Here is a 27,644-nt window from a genome sequence, read left to right on the forward strand (position 1 = left end):
TGAACTACACTCCATATGGGAATTGCGACAAGTACCTTTGCTGACTGCTCTAGACAGTGTATGTAGCATCTTCTCAGCTGAACAGAATAGCACAAAATCAATGAGTATTCTGAAAATACATCTACATCTGTCTTTTTATTAATCACTCTCAATAAATAAAATTGTCTACTCTCAACATTACATAAAGTTGGGCTTAAATAAGTTTTCTTAAACATCCAAAGTCATGTTTTAACCACTGTAAGATCCTACAATCATCACTTTTTCCTAACTGCAGCCTTGCCGCCTATGACAGATGTCTGAATTCTGCTCACAGCAGACAGAACTGCTCCACAAATTTCCAGGCACTTAGACTGCTCATGTGATAGCTGCACAGACTTATCCCTAGCTGTCTACTCAGCCTCCCATAGGATGGATTCCCAATCCCAGTGATGGACTATACCAATGCATTATGCATAACCTTAAACAGACTGGGATACATGATGAGTGTGCTCATAATCAGGTCTTGTAACTGACTCCTGGGAGATCATTAGGAAGTAAACAGACTTCTGGTGTAAAAAGGCAGCACAATTACCCCACCAACACCACCAACACAACTGCAGCAGCATTTACCAAACACAGGCTTCAGGAGAAGAGCTGCAAGTGAAACCAAAATTCCTGACTCAGCTTGGGGCTTCTGTCTAAGGCAAATGTGCATACTGCATAGTAAACTACCTTTACAGTATCATTCCACACAGGGATTTCACTCTGCTTTCCAAGATAAACAATACCTGATAAATCTCATTAGTAACATTATATAACCCTTAGATTAGGCGATAAACACAGATATTCTGCTTGGCAGAATCTGTTTTCTACATTAGAAAGGGTCGTTACCAAGATAGTGATGCCCTTGTTCAGAAGAAGTCATCTTAACAATATGTTTGTCCCACATAACTGCAACAACAACCTAGACAGTGCATATAAATAAGAAAATTCACACTAACATGTTAGATTTCTTTCACTAGCATTAGTAAACTTTTTTTTCTGGTGTTCATTATGCAGTTTCCTTTAACAAAGATACTTTGGCACATTTTATAAGACCTGTAACATAAGTACTTCTCTAAAGAAAATCCAGTCAGCAATATATATCACTGAACCCATGCATTGCCTGAAGACTCCAGTCAGCCCCTACAAGTTCTATTTTATCATTACAGCTACTTTTCCAAATATATCTGAACTTTTAAGCACTTGTTACAGTATATGACACCCCATTTATTGCCTGGATGAACAGCATTTTCTTATCCTGTCTTCTAGGAACAGAAACGAATGTACTCTCTGAAAACTAGATTGAAGAAACTCTCCTACTGCTGCTTTACACTTGAAGGTTTTTTACAAGAATAGTACAGCTCAGCTTTTTGAAAACAAATTAGCCCTACAGATGATATTAAAAATGAGTTATGCTAAGAAGTCAAATGTTCAAGGTTAAAGATATCTGTAGTAGTAAATTACATTAATTGACCTATATACCAAAGTACGCACATGCAAAGCTAGGGCATGCTCTCCATTGAAGAGCAGCCCTAAAAGCAGCACCAGCTGACAAGAGCACAAGCCTTGGTACAAACTGTAAAATCTTACTAGATTGGCTGAGCTTATACAGCCTTTGATTTACTGCACCTAACACTACTCAAGACACAGTCTACTATAGCTCTGCCTTGCTGCCATGAGTTGGATTGATGTAGTCACTCATGCTGGCTACCCACAGACAGCTGAAATCCCAATGCAACTGGATGCGAACACCTTGGGTCATGATTTTATAAAAATGAATTAAATAAATAAATAAAAAAATCCCAGGCAACAACTTTTGTCCAAAAACATTCAGAGATTTCTTGGTTTTTTAAATCTTTGGATGCGAAACGAAGGTGAACTTTCCTTTACACTAAAGTTTCACTAAAATACAGCTACTTCTTTTGGCACAAGATAAGGAGAAACTTTTGAAAAATCTGTCTTTGCTAACAGGTGGGAATAAAGTTGAGTGGGAAGGCATGACTTTTGGAAAAAAAAGCATATAGAAACTTCCTATCTTTTTCACTGAAAAAGCTGTCAATACCCATTACCATCTGGCACAGCAGAAATTCATATTTCCTCAAACTGTAATGACTTGTAATCATGTGAAGCAAATAATTTTGAAACCTGAGTGGTGTAAACCATTTGGTAGAGAACACTTAATGGCTTTTATAGAGAAAGCAACCATTGCCTTGATATAGCAGCTGATACAACTGCAATACATTCCATTTAAAAACCACAGAAGGTTTTCAACTACGATCAAGAGATAGTTAGCAGAACATTCATATCAATTAAAAATAACTGTATTCATGGATACAGCTACAAGTGATATTTATGTACAAACCCTAAAACTATAGCCTTTGTAGTTCTCAAAACTGCCTGTCTTTTTGTATTAAAGGAAAAAAAAAAACAAAACCAAAAAACCAAACCATAACAACATGTAAAATGTAGGAAAGAGGAAAACTATCTGCCTTTTATATAAACAAATAAATAACACATAGAAGGTAGGAAAGAGCAAAATTAACTCATACTGTTAATCTGTGTTTTGTATATTTGTTTGGCTTGACACAAATAGTAGGAGAGGATTTGAAGTGGAAGTCTTAACACCAGGTTTTTCCTTCCCTGACACTAAGGACAGAAAAATGGAAGAACAAAAAGACTAGTTTCTAACTACTGCAAAGATTCTGGAAAAAGGATGCAAGAGCTGGTCTACTATTTCTGTATTTTCCAGCTCCTGCTGGCTAAGAGCAAAAGCACTAAGGAAAACTGGTTGCTTGGGAGGAAGTTACTGCTCTACACCAGAACTCATCTTGAATCTTAAGAAATCACTTTAACCGATACAAAGGCCGCAGGACCTACAAATACATAAGGAGGAACTGTTCTGCATGTACCTTGTAAAATAGATTTAAAATTTATCTAACTTATATTCTACTGCTGTAAGTTGATTGACATCCTACTGTTGGCCATACACAATAGCTGTTAATCAGCTGGGGGAAATAAGACATTTCACTGCATGTCTAGAAAAGAAAAGGTGTATACCTGTCATAACACCCCTTAGAGGAAAAGTTTTCTCAGGTCTCAAGTGCTTTCTGTGAGCCCGCACTCAGAACTTCCTGTTAAAGAATAACAGTATTTTCTATAACAGTATAAAATACAATCATATATAACTACATGCAGAAATAAGACTTCAGACAAGAATTTCCCATCAACACTAGGATGTTCAAATCCTCTAAAAATATACCTTAATTTAATATGTAAATCACAGCTAAATAAACTTTACCTTAGTTTTGTCATAAAAAAGAAAAATACCTTAGGGAGAATCTAACATACCACATTTTGCTTCTGAGAAATTTTGCAGCCATGCATTTAGACAATCTTTACTTTTATCACCCAAAAAGCACATCTGCAATATAGATAGAACTCACTACATTTGAATCAGTCCATGTAGTGGTTAGGACAGGATGCAGGTTTGCAACATATAAGTCAAGTATTGATACAAATTGATTTTCTAAGATTGTATTTTTGGAGGCGACAAACGCATAATGCTCCTGATACTATGACAGGTATGCTAAATTCTGCTGAGAAAGGCTTTAGTGGAAACTGGTGCTCCTTCATAATTCAAATTACCACTTTGTCACATTTCAGTGCAAGAAACAGGTTCTGCATTCATAAGATTTTCCTAGCTTTTAACTGTAGAAGACAAGTAGGTCCTAAGTTTTTTGGGTTTATGATTAACAGCAGTATTTCCTTTATAAATTAAATAGTAGAAATGCAGCAAAAATGCAAAAACCAGAAGAAAATATATACATATTTCTGCTTTCAAAAAAAAAGAAAAAAATACTTCACCTATCTTGCATAATGTAATAGAGCATTACATATCTGAGAATTAGGCCAGGCTTACATAGTTTAGAGTGCATCAGCCTACACATTTTTATATGCATTAACTTTATTAATTTATTTATATTTATCTATTTATATTTATCTACATGTATATATTTATTTTATTTTTTATTTATTTTTTATTTATTTATATATTTATATTTATTTATTTATATGTTTACTTTATATGCATGTTTTTGGGAATGCAATTTTTAGTCTTATTAGTATTTGCTACTTAATAGAGTCACTATCTTATGCAATGATAGGCTCATCGAGGCTGATTTTGATATGGACTAGTCCTAATTTTCTATGGACTGTCTTCTAGACTTAACCAGGGCAAATCTTTTCTGATCTAGAATCACAGGGCTGTCTACAGCTACTTTCTTGTGTGCACACAATGGAATTATTAAACCAAAAGGATGTTAATAGGTGTCTCAAATATGTCTTTTCTTTAATAGATGACCTTCAAGCCAAGAAGATTTTTGGTTTTACAGCAATGTTTTAGCTGAGATTTTTGAGTCTTTTCAAGAGAACCTAAATTAACAACAAATGAATTTCTAAATAACTGAAAAAAATAAAAAAAATAAAAAAATATGCAGTATTAAATAAGAAAATTTAAATTTTTGCTTGACATTTATAACAAATACTTAATGGCAGAGAAATATCTCCCTCCAATGGGTCAAAAAGACTCTAGTATCCAAATTACCTTTAAAAGATTATGATAGTAAGAGTTGATAGGATTAATAGCAGTACTTAAGTGACTGTTTATGAGCTCTAAAATAATGAGTTTTGGATGGTTAAAACTGTATAACTGCTGAAGTAATTTGTCATAACTGCTGTAGTCAGTAGATGAACCGTACCATTTTTTAGCTATGTCACTTTGAATTATTTCTGTAGGATCATCCAAGATGTTGTTGTAGTGCAAGATTGTCTCCTGATTTAATTTTTTTATTTCCTCTACCCCAATAACTGCAAATGCACTAAAATAGAATGCATTGTATCATTACTCGACATAAACCTCCACAAAGATCTTTACAAAAGAAAATTAAGAACACTTTGTACAACTGAAGGGATTTCTGTTACCAGACCTTAAATTATCTGATTAACTTTGTAGAATATAACACCAAGACCATTAAACTCTATACTTATGAAAACTGTGGTCACCCTGGGGCCATCCTTTCATGGTCTTTTTTAAAATACAATCTCCAGTGAAATTAACAGTTTTAAGGAATACAGCAATGCTGGCTCTTTCAGGCTGGAAAGACTGTCATCAAAATGGCTCATCTCATTACTGAACAAATTACTTTGCAAGAACACAAATCACACAAAATAGTTATTCAAAAGTTTATGAAAGTTTACTTCACCTGTCTTTGCCCTTTCCTGTAAGAGAATATTGTCTCAGAGATATATAAAGATGTAGACATGCACCATAATGGTTAAGCCATTGCAGTTTTGTAGCAAGCAAAATTTTCCCTTCTTGCTCAAGTCTGAACATTTCAGAGGCTCCAAACATGATGCAATCAGCCAAACGAGAAAGGGACATCTTAAGGGTATACAAAACTGACAGCTGCTTAGACACAATTAAATGCCTATATCTTTTGGATGAATGGTCATTCCAACAACTGTAAAATTTTCTAGATCCAATTCACAGCCATTAATAAAATATTATGAACACCGCTTGTCACAGTCTTAAATTTAACATAGCAGTTGCTTTGGATATTTACAGTGTATTATGTGGGATATTTCACTGTTCGAAATTCAAACCTAAGTGGACTTTATGTGAAACTCCAAACCCTTAGCAGCAAATGATGACAGCATTAAAAAAATATTCTTAAAAAACAAAATAGCTCTTTGCCAGTTTGAAGCCCAAAAGTCTAGAAATGTATGACCTAGATTTTTACAGCAACTGGTCATCTTTGAACATTCAGCACCTGGGTACTTGATTACAGCTAGCCTGATTTTCAGAGACTATGTTATCTTTAACTACTTGCAATGCAAACATTTTTACACTGCAGTAAACTCAGTACACTAGAACAAAGATATCAAATTCCTTTTCTAAACTCCTGGTGGTGAATCTTAATGTCTTTCATCCAATCAGAAACACAGCTGGAGGAAAAAAAAATTTGGGAAGAACAAATGTGAAAAATCAAGCCTATTTAGAGATGTGATTATTTTACTTGACAATTTGCAGTCACCTCATACAAAAGGAAAACCAAACCAGTAGCTCTCTAAGATTTATCACATTATTTTGATCAGCCCACTTAGCACGTATCAAAAAATAAAAATGCCATCACTTCGAACAGGTAGAAAAAGCTTATCTTGCCCCTTGTGGTTCTTGGGCTGGTTGATCTAATTCTGAAATCAACTTCTCAGGTGATCCTCAGCTTAGGGTTTATCAACAAAAATAATTTGAATGCAAAACCTAAAGGCTACTGCCTGGCCAATACTTTATTATACCACATATAAACTGCAACTTAATTTTCATCTTTAACAATAATCAATTAAATAACATAAGGGTGTTTTAGTTGTTCTGCTTTTCTTGAATTGAATGAAAAGTGGTGTAACAGTTGACAAGCACTTGAACTTAAATGAGAACAAGTGTGTCTAAAGGATTCTTGAGTAATATGAAAATGGGCACACCAGCACTCAATCTATTCCCAACAGTTACCTACTGGTCTAAGTGCCTCTGTACCATTATAAAAATCTGTCAAGCATTCAAAACCAATTAGACACAGGATGTCAAACACTGCCATGCCAGCTGTCCTTTCAGTCCGTGGTGGTTCTCACTGCCCATTTCCAGTCAGAAACACATTGAGCTATGCTGTTGTTTTTCTCATCAATGATTCACTGCAGTGTGTCAATCTGACATCTATGTACCTTCATATAAGGAAATTTACATTTATACATAACAATAGTTTTGAAACATTTGCATAATTACAAATATAATGAAAAACTAAAATCTTTTTCAGAACATACTAACATCAAGCTACAATTTCAAGGAGAAAACATTAAGTACTTAAGTTGTTTGTGTCTGACTGCCTTTTTGTATAATTGTACATGACATTAAAACATGAAGTTTTCTTATATTTCTCCGGATCAAATGTTTCTTCTACACAACACGTGCACTATCATGCATTCATTTACAATTACATATAGTAGGAATGCATGGTACCATTATATAAAGAGGCAGCCTTCCCATTCTTGAATCACACTCTACTCCCAGTGTTAAAAACTTTCCATACCTAAAAATTTAGTGGAACAAGATGCTCAGGTAGATATTGAAAACTGTATTTGATGTAAATTTAATGAATAATTTTAATAACATTATAGAAAAAAATATCCTACTACTAAGTCTTATCTTTTTTCTTTATGATAATTAATTTTAATTTTACTATTATTTGTTGGTGTCCACACACACACACCTGCTCCCACATATGAATTTTGGCATTATTTTCACTGGAAGAATTTCTCTTCGTGTCACAGCAGTTCAAGTCTTTCTGAAAATAAGCTCTTGTTCTAGACAAAGCTGTAAAATGTTTTGCAAAATTCATAGAAGATGATGTTATGGCCTTGTGCTGAAATCAAAACTGTAATTGAAATGTTTTGGTTTCTTACAATGATTTTTAGTTGATAAGTTTTAGAAATCTTTTGAAACTTTTGAAGAAGAGAAAAATCAAGGATTCTGAATTGAGGGCATCTGTTCTGACACAATTCTATTGCAAGAAAATATTCAAAACGTTTTATTTTCAGGCCAGTGTGAAAAAAAAAAAAAAGATAAATAAAAGCAGTTGTGTGGTGGAAGAAGTCACATACCCCAAAAAGCTGAAACACATTTCCTGATAGTGTCAGGGACATTTTTCAATAAAAACTCCAGAGGAATTAAACATGAGTTATTTGTCAAAAGCATTTGTATACACACTTACTGTCTAACTCAGCCTTCACTGAAGACAACGTCAAAATGACCCTTTTGAAAACATGATGTTCAGGGACAGCAAAGCACATCTATTACAAAGGTACATCTAGTGACAACTGTATTTTTCTAGTATTTATCAGGTTCATACTTGCTTTGCAAAATCTCTAGAAAATGACTCCTCAAATACTTTAAAAGACCCCAGTCTTCCCACATAGCTGCTTTTACTGTTCATGCTGAAGTTCGGTCTCTTGCCAGCAGCCATATGTAGCTGTGAAATAGAGGTTAAGTGAAATAGCACAGTGAGAAAATAATGTTGGGATTTTAGAAAAGTGTGTCTCTACATGTGTTAACAACCAATATGATGACATTCTGTCTCTGATACACACAAACTATTACAGTTAAGGAACGCTATAAATACATTTTACTCTTTGTTTCAAAACAGAGTGTTAATTGGGGGGGGGTGTATCATTATTTGTCAACACATTGAATACTGTCTTGCTAAATATACATAACTATCAGTAATACTGAAAGATGAGGGCACTCCTCCAAAAGACTAGCGAGTTTTCACATCTATTTATTTAAATAAATGCTAAGACTGAATGATAATAATTATGTAAGGAGGCAAATATGCTCTCTAGAATAGTGTAATCAATGTTATGCAATACTTGTAATTTCAAACAAAAAAGAAAAATAAATTCCCAATATAACTTTACATTTAGTCACTTGGTAGAGTAACTTTCTCAAAACTGTTTTAAATTTCCCTCAGCTTACTATAAAGGGGACCCTTCTTATAAATCCTTCTGTAATCTACGTAGCAAGTAAAACTTTAGCCGTCTTCATTAGACCTTTGAGCATGATCAAGCAAAAACTCCAAAGCAAAGGCTTTCTAAATTAAATCTAAGACTTGATGTTTCACTCATCAATAAATCTCCTATATGCTACAAAACAGGGAAATGTTCATTAAATGCACTACTATTAATAATAGCTTAAGAGTGATAACAACAGCAGATAAGTCATACAGATTTTAATAAATGAAAGTGTAATTCACCTTCTATCCAAAACATTTGGACAATGTTGTAATAAACCGTCTCTAAAATGAACATCTGTGTCCTGGGTTCAGCAGTAGCAATCATTCTTCTCCTTCTTAGTAGCTGGTGCAGCGCTGTGTTTTGATTTTCAGCCTGGGAACAGAGCTGATAACACTGATGTTTTAGTCTGGCCAAGGACTTTCTGAGCCTCATGCTCTGCCAGGGAGGAGGGGAAGCTGGGAGAAAACAGAGACAGGACACCTGACCCAAACTAGCCAAAGGGTATTCCATACCACAGCACATCATGCCCATGATATATCTGGGAGTTACCCAGAAGGGCTAGGACTGCTGGGTTTGGAGGAGGTATTGGTTGGTGCTTGGTCGGGCTGGGGGGACGAGTTATCGGCCAGCTGGTGGTGAGATGTTGTATTCCCTTCCCTTGTTATTTCCTTTATCATCATTACCATTGGTGGCAGCAGTAGTGATTTGTGTTATACCTTAATTACTAAACTGTTCTTATCTCAGCCCGTGGGAGTTGCATTCTTTTGATTCTCCTCTCCGTCCCTCTGGGAGGAGGGGCAGGGAATGAAGGGGGGGAGTGAGTGAACGAGCTGCCTGACTGGTTTTAAACCACTACAATCTGTCATAATTTCCAAGGTTACAAAAGTCTGCAGCCCTGAATAAGTTTTGTGTTCATTTAAAAATACTGAAAATTTTGCACTAGTGATTCAGAACAATGGTACTAACATGATGATAGCACTAATGCATAAACCTGCCAATGCAGTACATATTGAATAATTTTTAAAATACATACAGGGATGAAGTAGCCTTGTTGGACATCACCCTCAGAATGTAAACATACACTGGGCTGAATTACTGGATGCCGTACTCTTCATGTGAGCATCCATTAGAAACTTGACAATGGAGAGCTATGATATTATCTGAAAAGTAGATTATTTTCATAGGTTTGGAATGTTACTTCATGCTTGGAAACTACTCCTTATAATATCCATCTAAAGAGTGTACTATAGGACCAATAACAGGAGAGAGAAAAAGAGATTAAATGTTTACTTAAAAAAGATGTCCCTTCTCTGACCCTACCAGGAAACTTAGAAAATGTCACCATCCATCAGACTCATAATCGAAACAAACCAGTGTCTCTGAAAAAGGTCAGAAATCAAAAAGAAATGCAAAAAAAAATCCTTACAAAGTGCAATAGAGAAGAAAAACCTGTATCTTACATGTATCCTTGACCCATATGTATGGATAGAAACCCTTGACTAAAGGGACAGAAAAATGCCAACTATTGTTTTCTTGGTCCATTTAAATAGTGGGGAACTTAGTTTAAAAACAGCATCACAAACTTCATAGACACAGTTATTTGAAAACTTTCTACTGTTCTTGAAGGATAAAAGTTTGAAAGGCCAGAACCTGAGCTTGTAAAAATTCAGCATTTTCCCATATATTTCAGAGAATTATGCCTACTTATGCTGCTTAAATATTCAGCTTCCTTTCTTTCCAGATATCTTAGCAGTTGACACCCATTGTTATCATACTGCTATTATAAAGCCACACTAGAACATCTAGAGCAAAAAGTAGTGACAATTTTTAGTTTATGCAGAAAAGCCGTGGCTTCTGGTGCATGACACATAATGAATAGATATAGGTCTATTAATGCTGGGAATATAAGCTTAAATGCGACTTAAATGCATCTATGCCAATGCCCACAGCATGGTAAACAAACAGGAGGAGCCGGAAGCCATTGTGCAGCAGGAAAATCATGACATAGTCACCACCACAGAAACGTGGTAGGATGATTGGCATGATTAGAGTGCTACAATGGATAGCTACAGACTCTTCAGAAGGGATAGGCAAGAAAAGAGAGGTTGTGGGGTTCCACTGAAGTCAGGAAGAGGGTTAGCAAAATCACTGCCTCACAAGTTCTGCTGATCGCCTTCTGGACGCACGCTTTGTCCTGTTTTAAGATGCTAATTAAGAAAGTCCCCTAAGAAACAGTACTAAAGGACAATGGGGTCCAGAAAGGTTGGACACTCTGCAAGAATGATATCCTCAAGGGGCAGGAGCAGGCTGCCCCCATGTGCTGAAAGTCAAACTGTCGGCAAAGAAAACCAGCCTGGCTGAACAGAAAAGTATTGCTTAAACTTGGGGAAAAAAAGAAGGAACCTATGGAAGAAGGAACTGATAGGACAAGAGGTAACAGCCTCAAACTGCAATAGGGGAGGTTTAGACTGGATATAAGCAAAATTTCTTCATCAAAAAAAAAAATTCCACATTGGAACAGGTTGCCCAGGGAAGTGGTAGAATCACCGTTCCTGGAAGTGTTCAAAAACCATGTAGATAAGGGTCCCCAGTGACAGGGTTTAGTGATGGACTTGGCAGTCTGGGGATAACGTTTGGCCCAACCTTGTTGATTCCATAATTATAATTGGGGAAAATCTGCTTATTGCAGCCACAGTGGAGTATTTTACTTCCCTTCTAAAGGTGAACTCCTCAAACATTATGCATCTGCATTCTCCAACCTTGACCCCAATTAATGTAGCCATAGACTGATTATGGAATACAAGCATTGGAAGCAGCCTTGTAACAGTATGCATTCCTTTTCTCTCTGTCACTTAGGGTATCAACTCTGGGCACACCTCCCAAAGCCTTTGCCAAGTTGATGGGGCACTGTAGCAAGCCAGAGCAAAGGTTTGACAGCTGTGTGTAGTCCCTTGCAGACTTCCTGTTCCATTTTTGATGCGTGTCCTTATCTATTTTCTTTCTGAAGCTGTAAATATTTAAAAGTAAAAACTGGACAGCAAGCTGGATCACCCAGGTCTTGTTCCTACTCTCACCTACTACCAAGTCTGCTTTTTAATCAATGGGATAAATAGCTCACCATAGAAAAACTGTGTATGCCTGTGTCTAATGACACCACTATCTTCTGCCATATTATCACACAAAAACCCTAAAAAAATATCTTCTCCAATCAGCTTACCACATTAGCTAATCTTCTTTAAAAAGAAAGGAATTAGAAGCAGGGTTTAAGAGCAGATTAATTTAAGAAACTGAAGTTTACTCAGGCAATAAGGAAGAGGTATGTACCAAAAATCACCCACAAGAAGCTGAGAATTTCTTCTCCTCGGGAAACATAATTTTGTAAGAAAACCTGAGCTCTGAGAATCCAGAATTTGTGGTGTACTACCATATAAAGGCAAACAATACTTCTCTGGACAGAAGGCAAATAAAGTTAATTTAAAAAAACATTTCAACAAGACTGTAATGAAAAAATAAGTTGAGGACTTTAGTGTTTGCCCTAAACTCATAGCATAGTGCATTCTGCTGCTGGAGAATAAACACTGTTTCGTAAAGCAAGTATCACCACGTGTAAACTTCTTAAAATAATCCTGCTCTGAAATCAGGAAAATACCTGGTCCTTTGAACCCAACTGTGATGAGTTTTACCAATGATGAAATGCCATATCAGCAACAACTAAGTAGAGCAGGCAGGAATACAAGGTAGCAAGATGTTCTTTTTTTTCTACCTGATAGTACTTTGCAGTAAGAGATCCACCGCTACACACATATGCCAACAGGCATCTGGAAGTTTAGACATAATACAGGTACACACACAGTTCATTCACCTCCTGCATTGTATTTTACATTGCCTAAGAGCCCATTCTATGGGCTAGAAAACCTACATGGGATTGTGGGGCTGTCACGGTAGAAAAAAGAAAACAAAACAAAAAAAAAACCCAAAACCAAAAAACCCCAAAACCAAACAAAAAAACAACAAAAAACAACACACCAAAAAAATCCAATCCACTTTCTATAGTCCTCTTCTAAACCTGTTTTTGTTACTCAAACATGAAAAAGCATCATAAAGGAGATTTAGATATGTTTAGAGGACTGAATTCAAAATAGTCAAGACACTGAGTAAATACAGTTAAAATGGCTACAACCACACAAATAGAGGCTTTACTCTACATTGCCTTTTTTTAAACAGACTTTAGCATGAGTGAGCTAACTCTACCTTAAATCAAAATAAATAAAGGTATTCTGACAGCAAACGAATGCAGTTGGAGAAGACCAAGGGATTCTTTGATTCCCTGGGGTGTTTGTTGTTTTATGAAAACAGAGCCACACAAACCAATTCTGTTTGGCAGCACTTCATACTAAAATGCTTTGAAACCAATAAATTCAAGGCTGGTTCCTTTAGACCAGGAAAACTGACATCAGCTCCCACTGGATAGATTTGTCTGCATGGTCAAAGGAGGTCTAATTGCCATATGATCTGCTTATAATGAATATTATTCTTCCTCATCTCCTTTTCAGCTACTCAAAAGGATGTGGAGAGACTAGATGGTGAATTTGATTCCCAGAAGGGATAAGGGGAAGCCTGAAGACTCACCATTGGACTTGCTGAGAGAAGCACACAGAGTGGTGATATGGATAAGAGGCATTTTATGTCCTTTTAGTGCTGTTAGACAGTGAAGCAGCAGCTACTTGATAACCTGGTTCTGCATTTGAATGAGTGACACGAGAAAGCCATTATTTTTGAATTGAGAAGAAAATCACAAATGTCTATTAGATAAATTACAACTTGGCTGCCATATCTGAGGCACAGACTGATACCTGACACTTGCAGATTATCTCATGCACAAAACTATTATAACACTACAAAACCACTGACAAACATGTAAAAACAGATGGGTGAGCATTTCTGTTTTCCTAACACTCGCTTATGTCAAGAAGGTTACATTTGGATTAACACCTTTGCAGATTGGACTGGGAGAGCACCTAGAGTTGTTTGTAGCATGAAGCAGCAAAGGGGAGGTCTGGCCCCAGACCCTGCAGGTTTGGGAATCCATTCCCACATGCATTGGCTATAGTAGCCAGAAAAGAAGGGCTAGTCCTCTGACAAAAAAAAAAAGCAGGACAGACTGATGGACCTGCTGGTTGAACAGATCATCCTGCAGCACTAAAGTGCACTAGGTAAGAAGACACTAAGCTTTTCTTCTGGAAAAGAGGGTATATATTTTCAAGTAGGTATAGGAGTTGTTGTTTCTGTGTCTTACATGGCACAATGAGAATGTGTCCTTTACTGAGCATTCTAAGTATCTTAGGCCAGCTAAGTCCTAAGTATATGTCACTATAAGTTAATTTATTTAATATTTAACACAGTTGTGTTGTGCTTTTCAATACCACTTCAACTTTTTCTATCTTCCTTTCACATCATGACTGTGCCAACACATTAAAGTGTGTTTCCAAGAGGAAGTAAATAAGTTGTTCCCAAAGTCCTTAGGTTAAAGGCCAAAAAGAAACAGAATTAGACTACAGCAAGACATTTAGCTGAGATATTATGGTTACTATTTTGGTGGATGTTATGGACAACTAACCCACTAGGCTGCAGAAAAGGGAGGTGGAATCTCCATGATTTTAACTTGTTCCTAAAAACATACAGTCATTCATGAAAGCAGACATGCATTTGAAGTTTTTCCAGCCCAGCATAACACATCTAAAGGAATCATATATATAAAGGGGAAAATGCATAAGACATGGCACAAAGAAGTATATATATTGAAATGTATAAAGTGCCCTGTTACTGGATCTAAGGTTGTTGAATAAATCTCAGTTTTCCTCTTCAAAGATATTCCATCTACTGTAGAATAATATCCAGCTATCCATAGCTGGATAATTTTATCACTACGAAAAGTCTTTATTTTTAACCAACACATCACTGGGTCCTAAACTGAAAAGATATTAAGTTTAGCTTTTTTGTAATTGCAACATTTACAAGTTTGGTTTTCCTACAGAATTTTCTTAATGCTATAAAAACTAAACTAAATATTCATAGCCTGATAGATTGTACCTGTATTCTGCAAAATTGCTAGTCTGTAGGTTTCATAACACTTAATATATTAAAGGGCTATGATGAGTCAAACTTAAATTGAAATACATGTTTTGAAAAGACATGAGTTGTAAGATAGTAAACCAGAAAACCTCTAGACTGCTAATCTCTGTTATTACCTATATTTATAGATTTGTAACAGAATAGTGACTGATCCTCTTCCTTTGAGACCATTTGCCAATTCTGTCAGTACTCAGTGCAATGTAATGCAGCTTTGTTGCTTAGCAGCAGGTTCTGCTTGTGTACCTGACAGTTCTTGGCTAATTTATATCTTTATATCCAAAAAAACAACCAAACCAAAGAAACAACCAAACCAAAAAAACAACACCCACCAGTAAGAAGATTCTACTGTTATCACCACTGGATACTGAAACAAGACAGGAAAAAGAAGAGAGGAATACTTTCTAAGCTCTGACTTGTACTGAAGAAAATAATCCATCATTATTAAAGTTTCCAAAGTTCACATTTTACACGAAACTTCCTTTAGCAACACAGTGCTTCTCACAGAGAGAAAAACAAGTGGTGGCATTCAGGCACTCAATGAAAGGGAGGTACCAAGGCAAAGTTGAAAGAGTCAACATGCACTTTTTTTGTTTTATCATCATCTATGAATAGCAAAGTTTACACCCCATTGCAGAATATTCTTCTAGACTTGAGATAGAGGCAGAAAGTACAAGATTCAGGTCTTCAATAACATATATAGGCTTAGGGGTATAAGCAACAGATTGGCTTGTACTATCAAGGTTTATTCACCTAATTTTGACCAAATTTTTCAGTGGGACCTTGAGCTGGTATATTTTATCTCAAAGAAATACAGTACTTAACAATTCATTATCCCCAACTTTTGTCTGAATGACAGCCACTTTTGCAGAAACTTTTTCCTACATTGTTCAGTGTGAACCACAGCAGCACCCCTAGTGACACTAAGCCGGTATCATAAATCTCACACACTGATGTAAATTGTTAGATTTAGGCTTCTCTTTAGATAAGATGTAGCAAACCAGTTATAAACCGGAGGAATAGTAGAGTGAAAAGCCATCACTAATACGTGATGGTCCGCTGCCTAAGTTTTATCTGAAATTTACAAATGAGCCAAACAAAAAATGGTCAGTGAATTATGGGAAGTTAAAGAGATACATAGCCAAAAACCCTTTATTTAGTTGTTGGTATATGTATGTTATAAATTCCTTCCTTTGAGACATCTAAGAATTATTTTTTAATGGGTGGCCTTATATTTCACCTCCTGCTGTTTGGGAACCTTGTTATGCATGCCAGTGCATTGTAAGAGACAAACATGTGGGTGAGCAGAAGAAAAAGTGGGAATGGAGTTGGTAAGAGAAAGTCACCAAGAAAACTGACAGAAATCCCGTCTGACTTTTAATCACGTGTTTGATGTTTCTCAATGCTACTGAATACCGAAAAAAACAAGAAGGGTCACCACCAAACTGCAACACAGTAATCTCCTGGGAGCAGGTTGACTGTTCCCCTAAGACTCCTTACCACAAATCACAGACAATAATCTACCAGCCTTCTCCTTTGATTTCAAAAAGGTGACAAAAAGGTCACATCACTAGCATGTCAAACTATGTTTTAGTTTTCAGGAGAAACCCAAGTGTAGAGAAATAAACACAATGGCTGAGTAAACATACTTCTATGAACAGTAAAAACATGAGGACAGAATCTATATAGGAACAAAAAAAAACATAATTATGTTAAGTTGGGTGGCCAGATACTTTCAAAATGGAAATGATTCAGTTATCTTCAGTAGTCACACCAAATCCACGAGTAGGCCAGATTCTTGAGATGAAATAGTTATTTCTTATTTAAATTTAACAGTTGGTGGGGATGTGTGTGTATGCATTTTAATTTGTTAAGCTTATAGACTGCAACAAAAAACTGCTTCACCATGTTGGGAACTGAACAAAAGTGTACCAGGACTAGTATGGCCTAAAGTTTTTACAGTCTAAATAGAAAAAATGGTAGGAAGAAAGACCAGCACATAGGAAGTGAAAGTAATTATCCGGAAGGCACAATACACAGCACTTATGAAATCATATGTTGAAATCTTCCCTTTGATTGTGACCATCATATGTAAAAATGTCAGAAATTGTTGTTTCTTTTTATTTGGGGTAGCCATAAAAGGACTGAGATAGTGTTAACAGCAGATTTAAAGAGCGTTTCTAATAGATAAATATTTGGAAAGCATAGTAGTATTGCGCTTTCAAAATTAAACAATTTTAATACTGGAGAAAAAGGTAGACAAGATATTTAAAACATGAATCCAAGCCATGTCTATTTATAGAACTTATTCTTTTTTTTATTATTATTTAAGAAAAATTAAAAAAATACACATTTTCAGATAAGCAGGTATCAGTAAATAATAAAAGCTGAATCTACAAAAACTTGAGCTGCTTCAGATTCTCAGCTGCCTCATTTTTAGAGTAAAACATTTCTCCGTTTAAGAAACTCGCTTTCTTGCTGTAGGTATGAGAAAAAGCTTTCTGAAATGGCAAGGAAAGTGTCTTTCTTCTTTCTTCAAACTTAAGTATAGACAAACCCCTGGTTTTCACTATCAAAACTATTTCCTGCCATGACCCTGCTCATGGTAGGGGGTTTGAAGCTAGATGATCTTAAGGTCCTTTACAACCCTAACTATTCTGTGATTGTGACCACTGACTGAATGGCAGGATAGCAGACAGCAAAGCACACATGTTATCCACTCTAGTTCTAAATGGACTGTTCCCTAAGTATCTAGTGAATAGCACAGTACTTGAAAATCTTTTCCAAACAAAATGTAGGTATTTCTCTATGGAAAAACAGACAAAAGAAAAGAAGCTCACAGTGGACATAGATAAAGACACTTATGTTAGTCAGTGGTCTTTTTTTAAATAGAATACTTTGCAGTTTGGATTGCTTGACATAGTTTAATAATATGGAGCACACACAGAAGAAACACATTGAACAACAAACACAAAACCACATAAACAGGTGTGGTCAATTTACCTAGACTTAGGTCCTAAACCTAAATCTAGGTAAATCGAACCATCAGATCCTGAGGTTAGGGTCTTGAAACAAAGCAGCAGGTAATGGAATGGAAAATAGCATTTATATTCAGAAGATGCAAAGATCAGACTGATGCATAGAATCACAGAACGTGATTTATTGGCTATTCTCAAGTTTATATGTTTATGTGTATGATATAGCTAAGACTGATGTTTTAATTATTTAACAAAAGGAATTCTAATTTTACGTGCTTTTGTTTTGCCAAAGCATGTAAAAAGCAGACCAAGAAGCAGATAGGACACTTTACCTTTGGAAGAGATGATTATATTTCTTTCACACTTAAAGAAATAAAATAATTTTCTATCCAAGAAACTTTCACCGAGTTCTTCACTTGCAAAAATGCCCACCATAGACAGACAGCTGGATGAATCTGAAAAGTAACAAAACATGCATTTGGCATCCCTTCTTTACAGTGAACAGCCAATATGTGCCCATTTTACAAAATATCTATTTCTGTTATGAGTTCAGCTACACTGTAGGTACTCTCCAACTTAATGACAAAACTGGGGGTACTATTTTAGATTCTTGAAAATCTGACATTATGTGCAAGCAGGAATATGTTATTAAATAATGGAATTCAGGTATTGAGGCGGGTTTTACCTTGTGAAGCATAAGAGGAAAAGACAAAGTCCTGATGAATGATGAGAAACAACACCTGTGTGATACTATAGAATCACTCTCAACAATTAAGCTCTATTTCTGCTGGTGTTTTTTATCACACTGCCATGGTATTGTAAAATTTCAGTCTTAAAAGAGAGTAACAATTGTCTATCAGGTTTTTACAATAAGCTCGTTTAATTCATGAAGACAACAGTGTAGAAAAACATTTGAGAGGTGCCTGTCTGAATATTCAAGAAACTACTGACTTTACTGTTCCTTGGTGGAGTAGAAATCATAATCAAAGTCAACTTGTATTCATCCTATACCCACAGCAGGTATGTGCCCTGACACAGTCACGTGTCCATCTCAGGGGAAGACCAGGACAAGCACCAGATCTCTCCTCTTCCACAGAAAGGAAAGGAGGGAGCTGCACTGACCAGGATAACCAGTAGACAGCGGTACGACAAAATGAAAACTTATGGTCTGTCTCTCAAGTCTTGCTGTCACCTGTGCTTCTCTTGAAGCTGCATGGAAAACCATCTTTGCCCATGCACAAGAAAGCCAAAAAGTTAAAATTATAAAACTCTGAATTCCTCATATTCTTTTTTTCTTGGTTAACCATACCTATTTGAAGAGCTTTAGCATGCTCATAGACAAGCCAGTTAGTGAAAATCAGTCACATTTTCAAGCATCTCAGAACAAAGCTGCTTTCCACACACTTGCTTCCTTGTAACACACAGATACTTTGCAGCAAGAATAGCTGCATTACTTTCAGTAAAGAGACAAGTGAAGAAAAGCTTAGAATACCACCAGATAAAACACACTTAACTTTTCTCTTGTAAAACAGATGTCAGAACCTCCAGGTTTGCGTACTGCAAATGAATGAAATGAATAAACAGTCCTTTATAAATCAAGCTTTCAGATTAAAGGATTTGTCAGTGAATATTCTATCAAAAAATTGTGTAAAGCCTTTGCCATTATGAAGAAAACACCTGAGTCTGAAGCAATAGAAAGAAAAGTATTTCACTGATTAAAAGTTATTGAATTCATCTGTGTGATGTAGCTGTTGTATTTTCATTTTTTGTCTAAAAGAGGATATGGTGCAATTCATTCCTTTGTTCTGTCAATAGCAGATCAAAAGCAGACATGAAAAAAGTCAGGATTCTTTTGTTTCCCTTTTTATCACTTTGCACCTGTCAGTTCATGACTTCTCACAAGCTACTGAAGGCTTAATCATACCCAGCTTAGCCTGAAATGGACAGGTTGTTTCAAATATGCTCAAGCAGTTTTGCAAATGACAAAAACACTTGGAACCACATCTTCAAAGGTGTTTAGGCTGATAATGAGATCAATGGAGAGCATGCATTTTTGAGAAGACAAGTCCTGATTTGTAAAAGTATCTGGAGTTCAAATGAGAGTTTTAAGCAGTTATGTTCCAGAAGCAGTTAATTGTAGCTGCTATTTATGCGGCAATAAAAAGATCAATTTTCACTTTGCTACATGAGGAAACCTCTAAAAGACAGACTTATACTATATAATGGACCATGTATTTTATATATTTTTATCACTTATTAGCTGAGAGTCTAGAAACATGTAGCATACACTGGTATAGTTCAAGGCAAAATTAGTTTCAAGATATGAAGAGGTTAATAAACTGAACCATGTATTTTATACATTTTTGTCACTTATTAGCTGAGAGGCTAGAAACGTATAGCATACACTAGTATACTTTAAGGTAAAGTTAGTTTCAAGATATGAAGATACTACTTGAAGAGGTTAATAAACTGAACCATGTATTTTATACATTTTTGTCACTTATTAGCTGAGAGGCTAGAAATGTATAGCATACACTGGTATACTTTAAGGCAAAATTAGTTTCAAGATACGAAGATACTACTTGAAGAGGTAAATAAACTCTGAAAACTTCTGTGTGTAGAAACCTCACAAGATACTGATGTTTCATTACAGGCAAAAGTGTGTGTGTCTCTGTTGCTACTTGGCAGGGCCAACAGACTCAGATGAATTATGGATTTAGAAATACCACACCTAACAAAGGTGTTAAAAAAACAAAGCAGAAAGGTTAGTGAAGTAGCAGTCTGAAGTGAAATTTAGTTAAAAGAAACAGTTATAGAAACCACTGTGGTAGATAGTGTGATGTCATGACTTAAGCTTAGATCATCATTTTAAGATTGTGGAAGGGGCACTGTTTCTAATGTTTGTTCTTTCAAAAGGGGGTAATTTGTATTCTTCTAAAAGCACCTCCCTGACATTAAGAAAGAGCCATTTTTGCTGAAATTCACAGAAAGCCTGCCTTACAGAAAATCCTTAAGAAGTGCTTCCAATAATATCTAATTGCATCTTCTAAAGCTATGGATCTAAGACACATGTTTTCAGAGGCTGGTAGTCAATCTTGGGAAATAAAGAAATTAGGTAAATACCTATTTTTTGAAAGAACAGTACAATCATACAATCATTGATTTAATGGGATTAGTCAAATTAGAAGACCCGGAACAGTCCACAATTGCTTTGTTAGTTTTTTATGCATTTTACCAATTTTGCAACATACAAAGGAAACTGCCTCAACTGGATTAGCCAATTGAACCTGTTTCTTCTCAACTCTCATCACTATCCTCATAATCAAACAGAAGATTTTACCTGCTTTTGCTTTATCCGAAATTCATATTCCCTTCACTTCCAACAACTGTGATAGACAAATCATTTTAAAGAAAATAAATATGAAGTTTAACTATTTTTAAAAACAGGTTTCATCTGGGCAAACTTTATCAACAAAAAAGGACCTTGGCTAGCAGCAAGATATCAAAACTTTGATTTTTACTATCCAGATAACATTAAGCTATTATATGTGCCACCCAGGAAGAGAAAGAAAAATAACTTACTTTATCTGACACTGATGGATTGAAGCTAAAATATAAATGAATTAGGCACATTACAGGTAATTGTTTTCATGACTGCAAATACTAGATGTCCAGAATTTGGTGCGAATCTCACGTCTAATATTATTTTATTACTTCCTTTGACAAACAGATGGTCTTCTTCAACAAGAAGGCACACCAGAGAGAAAAAATGAACCTGCACTAATTCTTGACAACATACTTTAAAGGGAAATTAATCTCTTCTTCAGTCTAAATTTAAACAATCATTTAGGTCTCAAATCAGTAACAATGTTTGGCTTCCAGACTAGAATAGCCTACATAATGTCACAGAGGCCTTCAGCAGCCCAGCATGACCATCTGCAATGTAGGAGCCTGAACATATTTTTTTCTTTAAATTAAATTGTACCCTTTGGTAGTAGCCACCCAGGTCCTATAATTATCCAGCAGTGCAAATGGTACCTTTAAAAAACAAAACAAAACCAAACTAAAAAACACACATACAAAAAAGCCCCCCAAAAACCTAGCAAAATGTGCATGGAGGCGAGGAGAGAATTACATAATGGTTTTCTAGGGGAGTAGACTCCACACAAGATGATAGCTTTCCCAAGAAAGCACCTAAGACAGAGAGGATGAATGCAGAACTCTACTGTCTCCCAGCCTTCTTCCTCACATCCCACCACTTTCTGTGGGGGCACTGATCTGGGCACATCAAATGCCTGGGGGATCCTGTTGACCCTGTGCAGCTGCAGCCCTCTCAAGGGAAAGGCAGCACACCACCCACAAATTCACAAAAGACTGCATGAGACAGGGGTACCAGCAGCATAGCTGGAGAATGCCCAGGGCCCGGACCTGTGGTTAAATAGGTGGGTTTGGAGTTGGTGACATCTAGATGAGGATGCTCAGGGCAATTTAGACTTATGGAGGACTCCTGTGCACTTGGGCCCCAGATATTCAGACGCTCTTGTGGCACAGGCACAATGTGTCAGGTCGGGACTAGACACCTCTCCACTGAGATGACAACAGTGTAGGAATCTATATTGGCTCATGCTAAATGACTGAAGGCTTCAACATCAGCTAACAAAGGCTTCTTCTGTTTGTAGAAACCATAAAAAAAAAAAAGCATATGAAACAACCAGGCAGTTACCACTCAGAACTACATTTACTGTGCATTGGTATTTCCTAGCAGGATTACTTTAGTCCAAAAGCACTCTGCATGAAAGCTATCCAACCTGGTCTCAACCATGCTCATTCTCATCTGGATTAAAAGTCTTCTCTGGGCAGCAGCTTTGTCCAATAAGGCATTTACTGTGGTGTTCACATGAATAGTTTTGATACTTAACAGTACATTTTATGAATTCAAAACAATGTTGAGAAATAATGACTGAACAGAAGGAAAACCTTTAACGATTTCATAGTCCTAAATCAAATAATGTTTATAATTGGCACTTCACAGAAATGTCGAAACTTTCTACTGCCTATCAGAAACTCATCTAAGCAACAGTCCTGGTATCTAAATAGTTATTCATGAAAGAACTGTAAATGAAAAGCACTCACCAATAACAACTTTCATGAAGCTGACCTCATAACACCAGCAGAAATAAATCCTTCCCTCAGTTCATTTTAACATGACAGTAACTACAATGCTTCGTTATGATAAACAGTTTTAAGAGGAAACAACAACAGCAGTCCTTAAACTGCTGAGTTTTGGATAGCTGGGTTCCTTTTTGAGTACTGCTAAACATTTTCAAGCTACCTATATAGCCAACATCAAACTCCAGAATCTCAGATCAGGCTTGATAAATTAAGCAAATTAGATACGAGACATCACAAACTGCACTAGTACCAAGTAAGGAACACAGTTTTGTTCTAATCCAAATCATTCAAGAGTCCAAAGGCCAACATTGGAAAGTCTCTAATAAGTAAACAACATCAAGTGCAGCCAAAAAAAAAAAAAAAATCTGTTACTAAATATTAATCTCTTAATAATAATTGCTGCTCAAAAGTGAGAAACCATGTACAAACCTGCATGAACATCACTGTATGGGCCCTATTCACTTGTTTCATTTTGCATCACACTGGTCATTTAAAATGTCCCAACACCGGGAGGATATTTTCCTCTTAATTAACACCTAGCTCCATCTTCATCAAACACACTTCTGCTTGCAGATCTGTCTCCCTATTTATGGCTAGATTTGGAGTAAGAGTCATAGAATCAGCTTGTGCAGGTCAAGCACAGAGTGCCTGTGCTGCTGTTGTGTTGCAAACAATTATTTGTAGCAGCAACAGCAGTAATCAAGTATTATCCATGTAATATGCTCTTTAAAAGTGAACACAGCAGGTGTTAAAGAAGTTAAAATAAAAATAGGTGCAAAATCAGCTTACAAATGAATTTCCTATTTAATGTCTAATTCCCTTTTTGATTGTGACTTTTACCCCTGAAAAAATACCAGCCATAACAGCACAATCAATTTTAATACATCCCTTCCACTGCCCCAACTCTAATTCTTCTTTCTTCTGAGCTTATACCGTCAAATTTATTAAAAGCAGATAGGTTAAAATATTCTCACATATAATTTATTTGCAGCACATTCACAGAACTTTAACTCCCTTTTCTCAAATGTTCTGGTTAACAAAAAACGTTTAACAGACATTTCAGTTGCAATGGAAAGGGCTTATAAACATAAATAAGCATATAATAAGAGTCACAAAAATAGCCACAATATAAACCTATTTCCAGATGCCTGAAATTTCATGTCATATCATCAAAAGATAACACACATTCCAAAAAAAGAGGCCATTTTTAATACCAACAACTACATTACAAATGCAGCCGTAATGTCGAAGACCTTTCAACACCATCTGATTTTTTTTTTTTTTCCTATTATTTTTCTTTAACTGCTGGTTTTCTTTTAAAAGTTGCTGCCTTTAGCTTTTCATCTTTGTGGAAATTTCAAAATATAATCTTGAAAATGGAGCTGGGCTGCTCCTTATTAGAGGAACTCTTTGCAGTTAGATTTGATGAAGACTCTGCTTATCTAAAGAAAGCCAGCACAGTTAGTTTAATATTCATGTAAACACATAATAGCACTTCTCCACTCAACTGAGTTTATATATAAACAAAATCACTACTATCTTTATTATGAGAAAAACTCAAAGATGCTTTATTTTTGCACTAAAGCAATAGAATTTTTTTTTAAGTGTGCCTTTTTCAAGATACACAATTTGTCTCTCTGAGTTTTAAAGTCTAAGCCACTGCTATTTCTGCTTATGTTTCTATGAACTGAACACAGAAAAAAATCCCAGAAAATCTCTTGCACAGCCCCAGGTCCTTCAGAATTCTGCTGCTACTTTTAGAAGAAAGTGCCTTTTTTTCTTGTGAAATCAGTGCCATTTAATGGAATGTGTTTTTCAAGGCTGTTTTCAAGTGATTATTTTTTAAAATGTATATATTTGAGTGTGGTTCTAAAACACACTATCTTTCAATTGATAGAAAATTGCCACTAAGAGCTGTTGTTGACTGAGTTAGGCAAACAGATATCAGTGAAAACAAGCAAGAAAATAAGGAGTGTTAATAACAAGCTATTTTAAGCACTTTTAGAAGTTGCAGTTCAAGTACCTACAAATCAAAAATGTAGCTGTGCTTTATCGTATCTGCAGTGTTAACAAATTCCAAAAAGTAAACATCAGCTAGTACACTTTATCTATAACACGCATCTATATATACATATTCATACATTGTTCACATGCCCCACATCAACCAACCCTACTTCAGTTTCCCAAAAAAAGCAATCACTCATGCTAAAGCTCACTATAACAAAGCTATTGACAGCAATGTCCCACAAGAATTGCATACCTAAGAAATGCTGCATCTATCAAATAATTAGCAAAAACAAGCATTTAGTTTGGAAGGTTCTCCTTAACACAAATCATCTCTTCATCGAATAAGTCACAGCTATTGAAAAGGGACCATTGTCTTCTCATGGCCTTGAAGTTGTGCCATTTTTTTTGAAAAATGTAGCCTTCATTGACTATTTTTCTGCAGTACCCCATTCCTGTTTTGAACAGACTTTATGATTAAAGGAGAACTTGAGCACAGGGCAGCACTTTTCACCAGTTTCTTAGTGAAACAAGATCCTCTTAAAACAATACAGAAAATTTTGTTCTAGAAGCAATAACATGACCATCCAGAGAACTATCCTGACAGGAAATGCAAAAGGAAAAGAAAAAGCAACAGAAAATAAATAATATAAATATAGAAAAGGAGATGCACAAAGACAGATCCTTGAAACTCAAATATTGAATTATATGCTGCTCACAATAAAGAGCAATTCCCTTTAAGTGACATTTTTGCAGGATAACTGTCATTCACCTTAAGACACAGAAAAATGCCTTCCTTATAGTACACCCAAAAGCAGTTACCATTTTCACCCAATTTTTTCACCCATTTTCAGCAGTGATCTTGATAATTATTTTTTCCATCACAATCCATTCTCTCATCACACTAACTGTATAAGTACCTTCAGGTGGGTCTGTAGACAGAGTGCAAGACATGACACCAGTCCACAACAGCAGGTTTTAGCTTGAATCATGCTCATTTTTAGAGACAAGAATGACATTCGGTGATATTGAATTTCTTAAACAAATATTTTTAACCATTGTGCAATACATTTCTTGATAATAAATTGCCCTTTTCTGTCAGTCTTGGGCTAGAATCAAATGAAAATGTGCTTAGGAATGTCTCTTTCTCTGCAAATTTAGGTAATATACTTGTTGAGTATTTAATCTCAAATGCAGCTTTTCCCTCTTCTCCACCCCCCCACCTCCAGCTAAGTTAAACAAAATTGCCTCAAACCACTGGAATCAGACATTGTTTGTTTCTTGATAGCTATGTAACCAGTCAAGTATGAGATTTACAAAGAGCACAGAAAAATCAAAGGACTTGAAAATTAAGTGGGAAATCTGCAAATTAAGAATATTGTTTTCTTGGGGAGAAAAAAGGAATTTTCACAATGAAGAAAGTTAAATATCAATCCAGAAAGGGAAAAAAAAAAAACAACCAACAAAACATCAATGAACAATACCATATTCATTCTCCAAACTTATAAAGATTTTGTGTGCTTATTTCTGGACCCCATATTTCTCTTTGAAAGTGTACCCCAGTGAGTCACTATAGCTGAAAGGCAGCAGTAACCACTGCAAAGTTTTATGTGCCTATTTATTCTTCTATTCTACAAAAGTACCCATTAGTTACCAGTATTTCTCATTTCACATAGTGTGTACTTTCCATTCATGAGACAGAAGATACTGCAAACTAATTCATGTAACTACATACAGAATGCTACATGTGATGCATATTAATATCCTTCTATGCAATTTCCAAAAACAAGGTAGTTAACATAAATGAAAAAATGAAGGCCTGTCATGGCAACAGTTGGGCTTTCCATTTCCCCAAGAAGCCTTTTATTTCATGCTGCCTTAACTAACATAGCAGAATTCACGTATAGTCTATCTTCAATTGCAGCTGACAGCAGTTAAAAAAAAAATTCTTCATAAAGCTGTCCCTTCTGCATTGCACAGCAGTGCTCCACAATGAGAGCAGAGCTGTAGATTGAAACTATTGCTGCTAAACAACCAGTGTCCACACAACAAACATTTTAGACTACTGCTGTTAGTCAGACTAGCTGCTGACAATGAACTGCCACTAGTGACCTGCAGTGGCCTTCTGGATTAGGGTCATTAGGAAGAAGTGCTTTTTCAGAATGCCCCAGGGCTGCCCTGCAAGGTGAATGAAATGAAGGTAGTGAGGAATAGCCTAGAAATTCACTGCAAAAGAGCAGTACTGGTGTGAGCTAAAATGCTAAGGGACACACCCAGAAAAGAGAAACCCCAACCACACAAAGATCTGATCACTCTTCATTCTTAGAAGGTTAATCCATGAAGTCTTCTGCAGTCATTTCAGATATTGCCTACAAGAAAGGAGTGTGTCCCACTAAGGCAAATAAATAGAGACCAACTAAAGCAAGAGAAAAGTACTGCGTTCTACTTTTACTGGTAACGATCACTACAAACAGACACATTCTACAAAGTGATTATGTATCTGCAACAGTGACTGTTGATTCACTGTTATGTAATGAATTATGATATTGGCCATTACAGTCTTTTCTTCTGGGAGCAACCTAAATGTTAGAAAGATTTTAGTTTCATCACAGGTTTTATCACTTCTAAACATACTTCAGAAAATAAAAATCTAAACATACTTACAACTAAACCTGTGCTAAATAATGACCAATGGCAATCAAACAGTTCAACTCATTCAAT

The sequence above is a fragment of the Pezoporus wallicus genome, unplaced genomic scaffold (genome assembly GCF_028554395.1).
Source record: "Pezoporus wallicus isolate ANWC-B61680 ecotype Strahan unplaced genomic scaffold, APGP_CSIRO_Pwel_v1 contig_593, whole genome shotgun sequence".
NCBI classification, from domain to species: Eukaryota; Metazoa; Chordata; class Aves; order Psittaciformes; family Psittacidae; genus Pezoporus; species Pezoporus wallicus.